This window comes from Sander lucioperca, chromosome 7 (genome assembly GCF_008315115.2).
Source record: "Sander lucioperca isolate FBNREF2018 chromosome 7, SLUC_FBN_1.2, whole genome shotgun sequence".
Lineage (NCBI taxonomy): Eukaryota > Metazoa > Chordata > Actinopteri > Perciformes > Percidae > Sander > Sander lucioperca.
The window spans coordinates 10,569,841-10,584,613 of NC_050179.1; the positions used below are offsets into that span (position 1 = coordinate 10,569,841).

General features: G+C 40.3%; 1 protein-coding gene across 4 annotated transcripts in view; it reads right to left on the bottom strand.

Annotated features, from left to right (window-relative positions):
• Window positions 1-14,773, bottom strand: part of eps8l2 (EPS8 like 2) — a 68,385-nt gene that overhangs the window by 3,327 nt on the left and 50,285 nt on the right. The window lies entirely within an intron of this gene.

A 14,773-nucleotide genomic window follows, 5' to 3' on the forward strand; every position in this document is an offset into this window, starting at 1 on the left:
AGAACACAAAGAGACAAAGGATATGAGCTGGAAAAGAAGCCACCTCGGACCTTTCAATAACTGCACTGTTTAGACATAAAGTTGCAAAAGACTTTTCTTATCCAAGTCTTTATCAGAGCATGTTAAAACAAGGGACTGCACACAGTAAACAATCCTGTCAGCTGTCGTGGAAATAAGCATAATTAATACAAATGTAATCCAAAAACTGCATGTTTTGTGTTAATATAATCAGCTCATGAATAAATAGGTTAACAAGTCTCTACATAGATAATGAATTGACATACAAATAATGAATAAAAAACAATAATAAGGAAGAGTTGGCAGAAACGTGTCACTTTAAAGGTGAGGAGAAAACCAGGAGGGTTGATGAGATGACAAGAAGCATCATCAAAACTTAAAAAAAAAGTTTTTATATGGAATAGACTCTGAACTCTATCCAGGCTGAAATAATCTTTGACTGAGAGATCCAAAATGTTTCTCTTTGTGGCACTTTTTCTGTCCCCTACATATTTCTCTAAACCACTCTGCTGAGTCAGGAGTCATTGCATGAATCCTATTTGTACTGTGTGTACTATGTACTGTTTTTGTTTGCTTTAGACCCTCTCCACAAAAAACAGCCTCATAGACAGTCAATTATACATTTGATGAATAATATCACAAGTAATGAATTATTTTACAATTTAATATCTGAGTTTATAACATGAGTCTCTTAGATAGGTGTGTCACCAAATTTATATTTACATCTTTGTAGTGTAAGGACTAGGGCTGTCCTCGACTAAAGAAATTCTTAGTCGACTAACACATATGATTTTGTCGATTAATCGATTAGTTGATGTAATCGACAGAGCTGTGCTCTTTGAGAGGTGATTAAGACTAGAAAAGCACAATATAAATGTAGTTAATGAACCATCTGTAAAACTGAGTTTTTCCACAATTAATCCTGCAAAAGCACCACTTTAAATCTTGTGCTTACCAGAAATGTACTCAAGTTTCTTGGAAATGAGTAATTAAGCATGAATAAGGATAAAAAATGACTCATCAACTAAAGAAATCTTAGTCGACTAAGACCAAAACGACCGATTAGTCGACTAATCGACTAAGAGGTGGCAGCCCTAGTAAGGACATCCATCTGCTGTATATTGTCGCGATTCTTTGGTCTGAACTTGCTACTGCACACACAGTGAGTGTGATACAGAGTGAAATTTTAAGTTGCCTAACTTTAGCTACGTTTAACTGATGTAAAGATAAAGGGATATTTTAGTTGGCTATAGAAAACAATAGTCTAGCTAGAGTGAAATAGCTAAGTTAGCTATCCGAAGCTCTCTATTCTTTGCCATTAATATAGCCTCACTGTAGTATTAAAAGCAATATAAGTCCCCACAAAATGTTGTCACTGAAAACTAAATGTCATAGTGTCACTGTTAATGCTATTGTACCGGTATATCCTTCAATTCATTGAGCAGGTGGATACTGGGAGGTATTTTAGGAGAGAGAGAGAGAAGCAAGAGTTTGGCAGAGCAGCTGATTCTGAGGGAGGCGGCATGATTGAGGTCAGTAGTGGTCTACAAGGCTAAACAATTGTGGGGTGTTTTGTTTTCTTCTAACAACAGGCATATGTTGGCAGGTCTAGGCACTAAGGTATAGCCTAAATAGGGGTGGAATGGTACACTGAAGTCACGGTTCGGTTCATACCTCAGTTCAGACATCACGGTTTGGTTCGGTACAATGGAGGGAAAAGCATAACAAAAATGCAGAAGGCAATTTTTTTTATTGTGCATGTGTCAGGCTGTACCACCTAGTAGGGGTGTAACGGTACGCAAAAATCACGGTTCGGTACGTACCTCGGTTTTAAAAGTCACGGTTCGGTTCATTTTCGGTACAGTAAGGGAAAGAAATGCAAACATTAAACTGCAGGTTGTTTATTACTATAAACTTTTTTTTAACAATTTGTTTACACTTTTTTAAACACATTTTAATAAAATATAATAAATATATAAAATAAAAAAGAATAAGTACTGCTGCAAAGTTCTCCACTAAATAAAATACTCTGTCTCAAACCAATATCACATAATAAAATATAATGAAAAATATAAATAAATAACTATGGATTACAGTGCAGCATTACCAATCCCAGCTTGTAGGCCTGCTCATATTAAAAAATGTATATATATAACTTTTCCAAAGTGTAAAGTGCAGAATCAACAGTTTCAGTTCACACTCGCGTGATGCCTTTTCAAGTGCGTTAACAAGTTTGAAGTGTTGCCAGAAACATACCCGATCATTACTGAGCAATGTCGGCACACTGCTTTCGTCTTATCGACTAGTCTTTGTCCGTTGACGTATTTCACTGGGAAACCGAAAGTGTGCCGTGTGTGTTGTTGTACAGCGCGCGGTGTGTGATTTTTTTATTTTTTTCCCCAAACCACTTCAGCGGAAATCCCGCCCTGCAGTCAATTTCATTGGTTTAGGTTACAGTGACGGCGGGTAGGTTTAGAGATCAGTGTTTGGTGTAGGCAATCTGTACAGTGATTAACATATTGACATGACCAATGAAAACTTTAGAATCAGCTGCAGGGCGGGATTTGCGCTGAACGCGGAGACTTCCGCCACTTAACATGTTCGTGTGGAAACACGAAAATGTACCTATGTTCCGCACACAAAAGATTGCATTTGGTGCACATGTGCACCGTACCGAAAGCCCTGTACCGAAACGGTCCGGTACGAATACACGTACCGTTACACCCCTACCACCTAGTGTCATCCAGTCTCTCCCCTGAGCTATCTGCAACAGCCTGAAGCGTATAAAGTAAGATGTAAACAGTAAACAATAAGTAGGCTACCCCACATCATCTCCAGACTCCATCTGGAACTTGTAAACAAAATAAGACAATCAGCTAGTAGTGTGATATGGGAGACAAGCGCTGCTCTCATATCTGAATGCACAGAGCAGGGGTGTTAAAAGAGCATCTTCAGTTACACAGAGCAGTTGGCGAATTGTGGCGTTAGCTTCACACGCTAACAGCGGAGCTAGCAGCAAACAGCGAAGCTAACAGCTAACGGCGGAGCTAACAGCTAACGGCGCAGCTAACGGCGGAGCTAACAGCTAACGGCAGAGCTAACAGGTAACGGCGGAGCTAACAGCTAACAGCGGAGCTAAAAGCGGAGCAAACAGCGAAGCAAATGGGCCTGGAAGCCAATTGTGGTCGAGGCAAGAAGGGATACAGCTACAGTACATCCGTGTTTGGTTGTATATGGAAGGGACTAGTTTTGTTTCGTGTGGACTCACTGGACCGACCATAGACAGTATATAAGAAGGGACCGACTTGACATGTAGGCGGAGCTTGGGAGCTTCAGAGCCATAGACTGTATATAAGAATGGACCAACAGATCCCGTTGCTCTGGACGGAGACCAGTGAAGGCCTTTAGAAGCACTTTTCCGGTGAGTGCTGAACGTTACTGCGCAGCCTCCAACTGAGAGAAACAACGTAAATGTGACGTGAGCAACGTGTCTGAAAGTTGTAAGTCTTCTGGTAGCTATGCCAAGAGAAATCTCAATCATTCCCAATCTTGCAGAGACGGAGAGCGTAGGTATATGTAAGGAGATAACATAGGCACAGGCTAATTACTGCTAACTAAAATGCTAGTTAACATTAGTAATTAAACTTAAACAGCTAATGTGAGTCCAAACTGCATGCGAGCTTCTCCTGTACTAGACAGTAATCCCTCTTCTATGCGACAGTAAGTCGCGTGGTTATGACGCAATCATTAGCCTATTTTTACAAAAACGTCTGCTACGGAGCCATAACGTGAGGTACAAGGTAATGGAGCCTTTTATACGTTGTCGTGTTTCTTTAGAAATAAACAATGGACAAATAGAGTCTTTAAACGCTTCAGATGTAAAGTTATTCGCTGTCAAAGTGACGTCAAAATTAATGGCAGTCAGTGGAATGCTAACGTCGGGTGATCGCTTTGTAGCATTAAAATGGCGCCATAGGAGATTCGAGCTCTGAAGCGAAGCCTACCCCCTTGTTCAGAGCTAAGACGGGGCTACAGATTAGGTATCCCTAAGAAACGTGTATGTAACAGTAGTTCCACATTACATTAATTCATTTGCACGCAAGTTTTATTTATTTTTATACCGTGTATTCTCCGTGTAAATTCATGTACCGAGACGCCCGTACCGTTTCGGTTCAATACGAATACATGTACCGTTCCACCCCTAAGCCTAAACTAAATGATTTCATGATATTTATTATGCTATATTATGACCAACTTAACTTTCTTCATTCATTTGCTGTAATAGCCTAAATTAAACAAGTATGTAGATGTTCAGGCTATACATACATACATACATACATACCATTACATTACATTACATTACATAACATAACATATAGCCTAGCCAAAACTTTTATTCCTCCCACCATCAGGTTATTAAATTAAAACGGTAACTTAGCTAACGTTAGCTAGCTAGCTTACTTAAAAAGGATCCTTATCAACAGCTTACATTATAAATATGCAAAGTACTGCTATTTGTCATTGTACACTGACCTCAGTTTGTCTGTTTTACTGATTTGTGTTGGACGTGACATTTTGGATGTTGACATGACACCAGCTAGGAATTTTACGACGGCCACGATGGTCATGGCCCCTCTCTGGGATGCACAACGCTGAAGTTGGCTCCACATTCGCCTCGATTCCACCTTAAACTCAGTGACCTGTATGAGGCCAGAGTCAGGAAGAGGGCAGCTAAAATTGCTGCTGATCAGTCCCACCCAGCAAGTGACATTTTTAGGCTTCTTCTCTTAGAAAGAAAGTACAGTGTGATGAGGACAAGGACCTCACACCACCTCAATAGCTTTTTTCCAAGAGCCATTTCCCTCCTGAATAGCTGATCCACTGCCCCCACTCACTGTTTCATTGTGGACTATTATTATTATATTACTATATTATTATTATTAATTTAATTATTTTAAGGGGCGGCCTCTAGCTCACCCAGTAAGAGCGTTCGCCCCATGTTGGCTGAGTCCTGCAGCGGCGCGGGTTTGAACCCGACCTGCTGATCTTTGCTGTGTGTCATCCCCCATCTCTCTCCCCCTTTCATGTCTATCCACTGTCTCTACACAATAAAGGGAAAAGCCCCAAAAAAATAATCTAAAAAAAATAAATAATTGTTTTAGGCATGCTTTATGCAGCTATACGCAAATAATGTTTGTTGTCAAGCTTCTGTGTTACTGATTGCCATGTCAAATTCCTGTGTCTGTTGATGCATTTTGCGAATAAAGTGATTCTGATTCTGAAAAAATTGCCTGTTCACACAGCTTGTCCACGGCGATCGTGTTCTGCAAACTTCTCTGCCTTTGTGCATTTTTTGTGTATTTAAATGACAGCTCTGCAGTTCAGAGTAACTTTCATTTTCGCTGACTAGGTCAATATTGAACAAACAGTGGATGATATATCAGCTTGTTACCTTGAATATGCTAATAAAATCCATTATGCATCAATTATTTTATCTCCTTCTCTTCTGCATTAGTCATTTTCTAATGGTTTAAAAATGTGGAGGCACACCATGGGGCCTGATTTGAATGACTGGCAAAGAGTCAGTAAATGAAAAGTGTGGCAGTGTCCGTGACACTTTGTTATCCCCAGGCCATTTCCCAGTCCCTCCCGTCTCTCAATTGTTTCCTGACACTTGTTTGTGCTGAATCTGTCTGACAAAATGCCAACAATCTTGTAAATTATATTTAAAAAGTCACAATTTTCATGGCCTGTAGCCTACCACACTGTGAGGTGTAAGTGTACTCTTTTTCCCTTTACATCATTATTAGTGGGAATGCTGATTCAGCTTTTAATTATTCCACATCTTTTGTACATAGTACACCATAGTGGCACTATGATATAAAATTCAAGTTAATTAAAACCATTCATACTTTTCCAACTATTCTCACTACTTCAACTTCTTACGGATTTAAGCTATTCATCCAGTTTAGCTTTAGCAATTTAGCTATTCAGCATTCCCACGCATTTTCTGCAGGAAATACATTTTCTAGTTTACATTGTACTATCTCGCATCGGAAAAGTTCTCTCAACAAGGAACGTCCAACTGTCACAACTACTCAATCCATGACTAAAGGGCCATTCACATTGTACGCGCAAGCGGCATTTTGCGGCTGGCCGCTCTTGCGCGTGCCGCGGTCAAAGTTCAACATGGTTCAACTTTGGGGCCGCGGTGCGCTGTGACGTGTCTGAATAAAAAGAAAAAAAAGTAAACACCGAACACACGTGGATCCACAAACGGAACATGGATGAGAGGTTGATTTTGGCCGCCAGCGATCTCACAGAGCTGTATAGGCTACGACACAACTTTGAGCTCGTACAGAGACCTCGGACGCAAAACTATGCTGTGGAAGCATATTTCACAATAATAAGCATGCCAGCTATGTAGGTTATTGTAGCCTCTTAATTTAAATCATTCAGGTTGGTTTTAGCTATGTGAAATCAACATATGTCTCCACTGAAATACAATCCTATGTTACATTTTTTCTCAAGTTACTTTGGTGCATTTGTCAAATCATAATTGCATTTGCACAACAGTGAGTGCATTTCTTAAAACAATTGGTGTAAACTGCACCGCATAGTGACTGACCTGAAAAATCGTGTATCTTTCTGGAAATCTTTTATGTCCAAAGCAAGTAACAATGAATCAAACTGACTGTCTGCTTTGTGTTGTTGTCCATATTTAACAGTTCACTCTGTAAGTATAGTCTAATGAACAATGCACAGGAAAGGGAGCACTATTCCCTATGTGACAATGTTACACATTATTGTCATCTCTGATCTGAGAAATACGCCAAAGCAACTGCGAAGAACTGTAGCCTACTGTTGTGAGCTGCGAAAACCAAATACCAAGTTGATTATACAGCTCCATACAGGTATTTGTAGGATATATTTGTATTTTTTATAAAAAAAATTATAATTTATACTCTTTATTGATCCCCAATGGGGAAATTACAATTTATACTCGGTTGTTATTACACAATAATAATATTGTATTTGTATGTTTATATGACGTAAAATATGTTTGGACTGATTGACACAAGTCATGTTCATTTTCATTGAAGTTCACATTTAGGTATATAGGTAGGTATATGGCCTTTACACAGAATAACTACCCATTTCCAAGTGTGTAAGCTCCAGTTTTGGAGGAATTAATTGCACATATGCATTAAACAAAGTGTTTTCCAGAGAATGAATGATGCATGTATGAATGTAGGCTCATATCTTAGCTTTATTATACCCAACTGAAATGACTGCAGACCTCTTAAGTATATAAACATGCAATGACACATAGTGTTGAAATGCAACATTTTATTTAGAAATGAAAATAATCCACACGTCTTCATCTATTTAGAGGAGGAGTGTAAGAAAAGGTGGAAGAACCTAAGGGACAGGTACGTAAAGGAGAGGAGACAAAAAAGTGGTGCAGAGGCAGACTTGGAAGTACTTTTCCATACTGTCTACCGTCAGGGAGAGACAAATAGCCAGACGCTCCGTTGTAGAAATGGGCTTACGGAATGTTGTTGCATCCGGGAAATCGTAGGCCCGACTCTCGTCAGCAGACTGTCAAATTGCTCCCTGTTGAGCTGAAAGTACCCCTGGAACCGGTCACAGTGAAAGCGGAGCTCCTTCACCAGCCCCCAACTGCTCTCTGGACCTGAGGGTCTCGTGCACCCACACCCTTCTTCCTGCTGCCTTCCTCCGTCTTCTCCTCACAACCAGGGCAAGTTCCAAGGTTTTCTTTTGTTTCAAAGACAGAAACATCGTCTCCACCAAATCACTACTGTGTATCCACAATGTCGCATGTAGCCTACTGCACGTCCGATGTAAACACCGGACGCAGACGTGACGTGCATTCAAATATTGGCGCATGTATGACGTAAATTTGCGCTGAGCCCGGCGGCAAGCACAACAAATATAGTTGGGAATAGGACAACCTAGCGGCGAGCGCAGCGCATGCCGCGTACAATGTGAATGGCCCTTAACACTGACAAAAAACGTAGACCATAAAACTTGAAAATGACACCCCTTTGTAAACATCCACAGTACAGTTTTGGATTAAAAACCCAGCTAACAACAAATATAACAATTTTGAATTTTGTAAAATATCCAGAATTTGGTTTATAGAATAGCTGAAATTCCAGACTTGACCTTTCCCATAGGGGGTCATATATGGTTTCCTGTAAAATGCCTCACCCAATTCTCCCATTGATGCCCCATATGTCCAGATCTACTGTATAATATGTGATAAAGCTTAAGATCTTAAAAATCTTATGAATCTTAAATATTAGAGGCCAAAAATTGTTTCCCATTACATATTTCACCTGATTCAAAAACTACAGCTCCCATCCTGTCTGGTGATGGCTCACATGCGCATATCTACTGTGGAGATGTTGAGATAATATCAATATTCAATGTTATTTTTGTAATTCCTGAATTTACATTGCCCCCTAGGAGCCAAATATGGTTTCCAGTTGAATGTGTCACTTGATTCACATACTACACATCCCAGCCTTTCCAATGACACCCAACATGTCCATATCTACTGTGGAATTTTGGTAAAAAGATTTAACCCAAAAATCACTGCCCCCTAATGGCCAAATATTATTCCTCATTAAATGTGTCACCTGATTCACATACTACAGCTCCTCGCATTTCCTGTGATGCCCAACATGTCCATATCTACTGTGGAATTATGGAGAAAACCCAGCTCAGAAATCAACATTTTGACAATTCTTTGCACTGCCCCCTAATGTAATGTATTATGTATGTGTTGTCACGAACGCTGTGTTTGATCTATGAAACACATTCTGTTGTGATATGATGGGAGAAAGATCTAGGAGATGGCAATTTAATAATTCCCTTCTCCAGAACACAGCTTTTGATGCAGAATTTAAAACCAAACTGGCTGAATTGATATCAATTAATACCGACTCAGTTCCTGATCCCGCATATACATGGCAAGCAACTAAAGGGTTTATTAGGGATTTCACATCCTCCTTCGCAGTCAACTTGTAGAGGAAAAGAGAGGCAAAGATTGTGGAGTTGGAAGAACGCTGTAAATCGTCTTAAGACTTGTTTTTCTAAATCTTTTCTAAATAAAACAAAGCGAATCCAGAGCTACTATCAACAGCATCTGCACAGACAGAGGTATCTCAACAATTCCTAAGGATATCGGCGCCACTTTTCAATCCTTCTACTCAAAGTGGTATGAGTCCTCCTGCAACTCAGATCCGACACAGTGCCAGGAGTTCCTAAAAGAACTAAACCTGCCTCTTCTTGACCCAGAGGAGGCAGAAGAACTGGGTCGACCTATAATGTTAGAGGAACTTAAATCTGCATTAAAATGGAAAAGTTAAATCGGATGGAATTCCATCAGAACTTCTTCTACAGTATTTTGACATATTAGGACCTACCATTTTACAAGTTAAACTTCAGCCATATAGAAGGGTACTTTCCACCAACAAACCAACACTGCGCTGATCTCCGTTATGCCAAAGAAGGGCAAAGATCCTACGGATTGTTCAAATTACAGGCCCATCAGCCTCATCAGGACTGATATTAAGCTTTATTCCAAAGTCCTGGCTCTCCGCTTAGAGCGCTTTATCGAGAAGCTGGTCCACCCCGACCAATCAGGTTTTATACCCAAGCGTCATGCTGCAGACAATGTACGCAGATTATTTCATATAATAGAAGAAGCCAAAAACCTTCCAACAACGGCAGCAGTTTTATCAGTGGACGCGGAAAAGGCTTTTGACCACCTAGAGTGGAACTACTTGTGGCAAGTAGGTCCGTGTACTTGGTGGCCAACGGATTTTCGTTTTGAAAGGAAAAAAACAAAAACGAAAAACGGCCAGTTTCCCAATTACCATTAGTAAATAGGAAAACAAAAAACGGAAAACAACCCATTATTCGTTTTTTGTTTTGATATTAAAAAAACGGAAAACGAAAAACAATCTCGTTATCCGATTGTCTTTGATGTATTTGTAGATGGAACTCGGAAATTAAAATACATGTGTATAAGTTGTATTCCTTAATTTTGCATTGGTATTTTTTTCGTGACCCGGAAGTTACTCCCGCCACGCCAAGACCCGCCCTTCAATAGCATTTATTGGCCAGTACCGCCTGTAAGATCCGTTCTGTGCATGCGCATAATTACATAGTAGAAAACTAACAATGTCCCTGTGCGATTTGTAACCATAGACTGTATATAAGTAACATGTGTCAACACTTTACGACCAAACATTACAACTTTTTTATTAAATCTTTTTTTATTAAATCTTTATTATACAATAGTTATAGCTACAAACATTCGAAACTTGTCACTGATCCAAAACCGTGTAGCGACATCGTTGTTGTGTTGTTTACGTTAATGTTTTTACCTAATACTTCGTCTTGACTAATAACCATAGACTGTCTATTATTAATGCGATGAAGTGTAAACGTACATAAGTGTCCTTTTGAAGATGGGATGACAGCTCTCCCAGCCACCACTGCTGTATACCACTATAGTAGCTACATGCTAACGGCAGTAAACACTATAGTAGCTACATGCTTACGGTCATCTTAGCTGGCAATGTTGTTAAATTCTTCCCAATTCCGAGTCACATTCCTGCTGAAACATGTCCGATTGTGTAGTGTTTGTTCTGCGATTTTTGACGTTAGAAAGTGCTGCTTCGTTCCACTACAATCTAACGTTAGCATACTCATAGCTAACTATTGTAGCTGCATGCTAACGCGACATAGCGGAGCATATATAGCTAGCTATGTACGTATGTAGCAGGACTTTGTACCGTAAAAAATCACCAATAAAGGCTTCTAAACCAAATACTAAACAAATACAAATATAGTAAAGTGACCGGAATTAGGGGTGAAATGTCTAGCATTGAGCTACATAATAGTTTGCTAGGAGTTAGCTGGTCTCTCACAGAGATCTCATTTGTAGCCCTGTTTTTACCTGATACTTTCATAAAAGTACAAACACATGAAGTGAGAGGTATACACATGCTTAAACTTTATTTAAAACATGGTTAACCTGAAGCAGGACGGAGTCATGACTTATAACACCAAAACAAGCAAGGCTTCTAGCTCAGGCTAGCTAGCGTTAGCAAATTACCTTCAAAGTTGCAAAGAAATGACGAAACGTAAAATTTGAAGCCTTTATTTAATTTGCTACATGGTGTTGTACTGGATGGCCGGACGACCCCCCGTATATCATTAACAGATACTTTAGGAAACTCCAGCAAACACCTTGTAAACTTCATCTTTGCCATCATAACGGTCTACTGTCACTGTCTGTTTTCTTCCGGTAACCGGGAATGTCCAAATATCCTTACGCCAATGCGTGCATAGAGCTGTGAAGTTTGCCGGTGTTCGTGCAAGCGTAGAACTTATCAGGCAGTGCACAGAACGGATTTTACAGGCGGTACGGATCGGGTACTGACAAAGGAATAAGATTTATACACACATTTTAATTTCCGAGTTCCATCTACAAATACATCAAAGAAAATCGGATAACGAGATTGTTTTTCGTTTTCCGTTTTTTAATATCAAAACAAAATGAATAATGGGTTGTTTTCTGTTTTTTGTTTTCCTATTTACTAATGGTAATTGGGAAACTGGCCGTTTTTCGTTTTTGTTTTTTTCCTTTCAAAACGAAAATCCGTTGGCCACCAAGTACACGGACCCAAGTAATGGAGAAGCTTGGTTTGGGGGCCAAATTCATTGACATGGTACGTACTTTATATGTGAATCCCACGGCCATAGTCTCAACGAATGGCTTGCACTCTGCCATTTCCCATCGAGCGGGGCTCGCGACAGGGATGTCCGCTCTCCCCCATGCTATTTGCAATCTCTCTTGAACCGTTAGCTCAAGCCATAAGGCAAAATAAAATATGTAATCTCCAGATTAAATCCAATAGCAGCTCAATGTCATTATTTGCGGACGATATTTTGTTGTACATTTCTGATCTTGGAGACTCTATTCCAAAAATTCTTAAGATCTTCAACAAATTTGGCTCAATCTCCGGCTATAAAATGAACTGGAATATATTTAATGTTTTATTGAATAACAGGCATGTGGCTTCAGCCATTAGTGTTACAATACCAACCCAAAGCAAAATTACATATTTGGGCATCACTAGGGTTGGGTATCGTTTGAATTTGAACGATTCCGATTCCTTGTTTCGATTCCGGTTCCTAACGATTCTCGATTCCGATTCTTTTAAGAGGCAGGGTCAAAAAAGTTTAGGATATTCATTAAACAATAAGAAACAACTTGTAAAACCCAGTCCAGATTAGCAGCAGGTACAGTATAAAATCAGAAACAGTTCTTGTTTAGGAAAATGACCATGCCTTCTGCCTTCTCAGGCAGGATGCGTGAGCGTTTTGGACAGATAGTATCTCCTGCTGTGGAGAAAACACGTTCGCTGGGTGTAGAAGAAGCTTAAATAGGAGAAAGCGAGATTTGACAGCAAAGGATAAGTCTTTTGTTGGTTCCACCACCATGCAGCAGGGTCCTCAGACGTAAGGACCGGTGGAACTTCCTGGTATATCTGCAGCTCTCTCTCCACTCGTTTCTTGATGGACATGGAGCTCTGCTGTGACACTATGTTCTGTGCCTCTTCCTCAGCGAACAGCTCCTCCAGTGGAGTCTTCCTGGGCAGTTTGCAGGGAGGCTGTTGCTAAAAAACAAAACAAAAGGTTAATCAGTATTATCACTAAAAAAAGGGAAAACCTCCATTAAAGGCATGATCATTATTTAAATTGAAAATCTATATAATATCAGCTATCGTACACTTACACTCTCCTGCTCATCCTCATTCTCAGACTGCATAGTGTCCCCATCAGCTCCACCGTCTTCCTCTGTTGACTACAAAGAACATAATTAGCATTTAGATCTTAATAGCTGAAAAGGACAGTTGTGCATGAATGACATTTCACCTGTTCAATCAGATTTCTCTGGATCTGGTCCCAGATGGTGTAATCATCCAATTTATGTTTTAAAGCGTGGATCCAATGCAGTGGCCACTTGGAGAAAGTTCCTGATCTCATCATTCGCCCCTTCCCAAAAGTTCTCCAACGGAAAGTTCCCAGATGGATATGCCGAGCAAATGCGAAACAATCCATCTGGCGGAGTCAGGTTAGTTCTTCCCAGCCGACCGTGTTGGGCGCACAGTTAAAAAAATTAAGAGGTGCACGACCAAGCGCCACGACAGCTTGTGGGGCCTTCGCGCTGGAAACGACAGCCGTGGGACGTCATTTTATGGCATTTAAGATACTTATTAATATCTGTAAAAGTATGTTGTCCCCCCAAATATGCTAAAATTGGCCAATATTTGTCTTTTTCTTGCAAAGTTTATGGAAATGTTTAGCAGTTAAATGTGGGAAACGCAAAACATTATGAACCGTAAATTAACACTTATTTGCACATTTAGCAACTGCTCATGTTCATGTTTTACAACCAGGGGCGTCTGTCGGACGGAGAAGGGGACTGCAGGGCCCACAAAATACCAGAATGAATGACCGTGGATGCGGGGAGGCGCTCATTGAGAAAGCCTAATGAACAGGGTTCTGAATCTTGTGCTATGCCCAGTGGCGGTTTTTGGCATTGGCGACCCGGGCAGCCGCCCTGGCCGGCATTTTATGAGTCATGGGGGGGCGCAACGAGCACTTGAAAAAAAAAAAAAATCCTCTGCTCCGCGAAGCAGTTTTCTATTATCTATCATTTCACTGTGTGGGGAATTCAAGCCCCCAGGAAGAGCGCCGAGTCTAAAAGCCACCATGGGCTTAGCGGATAACGGTGGTACTGCACCCCATGGCCCAGAAAGACTTTTCACATAGACTTTGCATGGCGAAAGAAACGTCTATATTTCAGCGGATAATTTGTTTCTGGGTATATCAACTTACCAGCTCGAACACTGAAAGGGTCCTTGTTTAAAACGTCACGTTTTTAACATTTTTAACATTCACTAGAAGCAAATCCAGAATTATTAAATTTGTCATGATGAACGCGCATAGTGGACGCAAGCAGAGCCGCGGGACTGCGCCCGCCCGCTCACATGACTGTTCTCCCGAGCTCATGTAGCTAGCTGTAATAATGGATATAGCTAATGATTGTAATTCACCATGTGTTCTATGAATACGTCCATGGTATTATCTTATGAAGTTATGATACATCCGAGGGATGTATGTAGCTATGCTGTAAAGTCTGTTAGCTACGTGGATGTAACGTCATTAGCGTTTCCCAAACTGGCGGGCTATCGGCTAGCTAGCTAGTTGCTAACATCAGGGGTAGCTAGCATGGCTGTATTAAGATCTATACATAGCTAGTTATATGCCTACATAACGTTACTATAGACATAGTGATTACATCGCCTTGGTTCTCTCTTATGATACATCCGAGGGCTGTATGCTGTAAAGCTTGTAACGTGGATGAGAGCTGAAGCCATGAATGAGCTCTGTTCACGAAACTGCAGGCTAACTGCTAGCGCTAGTTATTAGCTAGCTAGTAGCACAACATAATTATTAAATCTCCTTGGTTGTCTTGCTAAATACATCTATCGTTTATTTAGCTAAGCATGTAAACGATCGGGAACAACGAAAACACAATGTTTCACGTTAGTCATTGTCCTAATTTTTTCACGACTGTAGATATATATATATATATATATATATATAGCTTGTTGTATACCGTTTTATTAATTTATTAATCTTG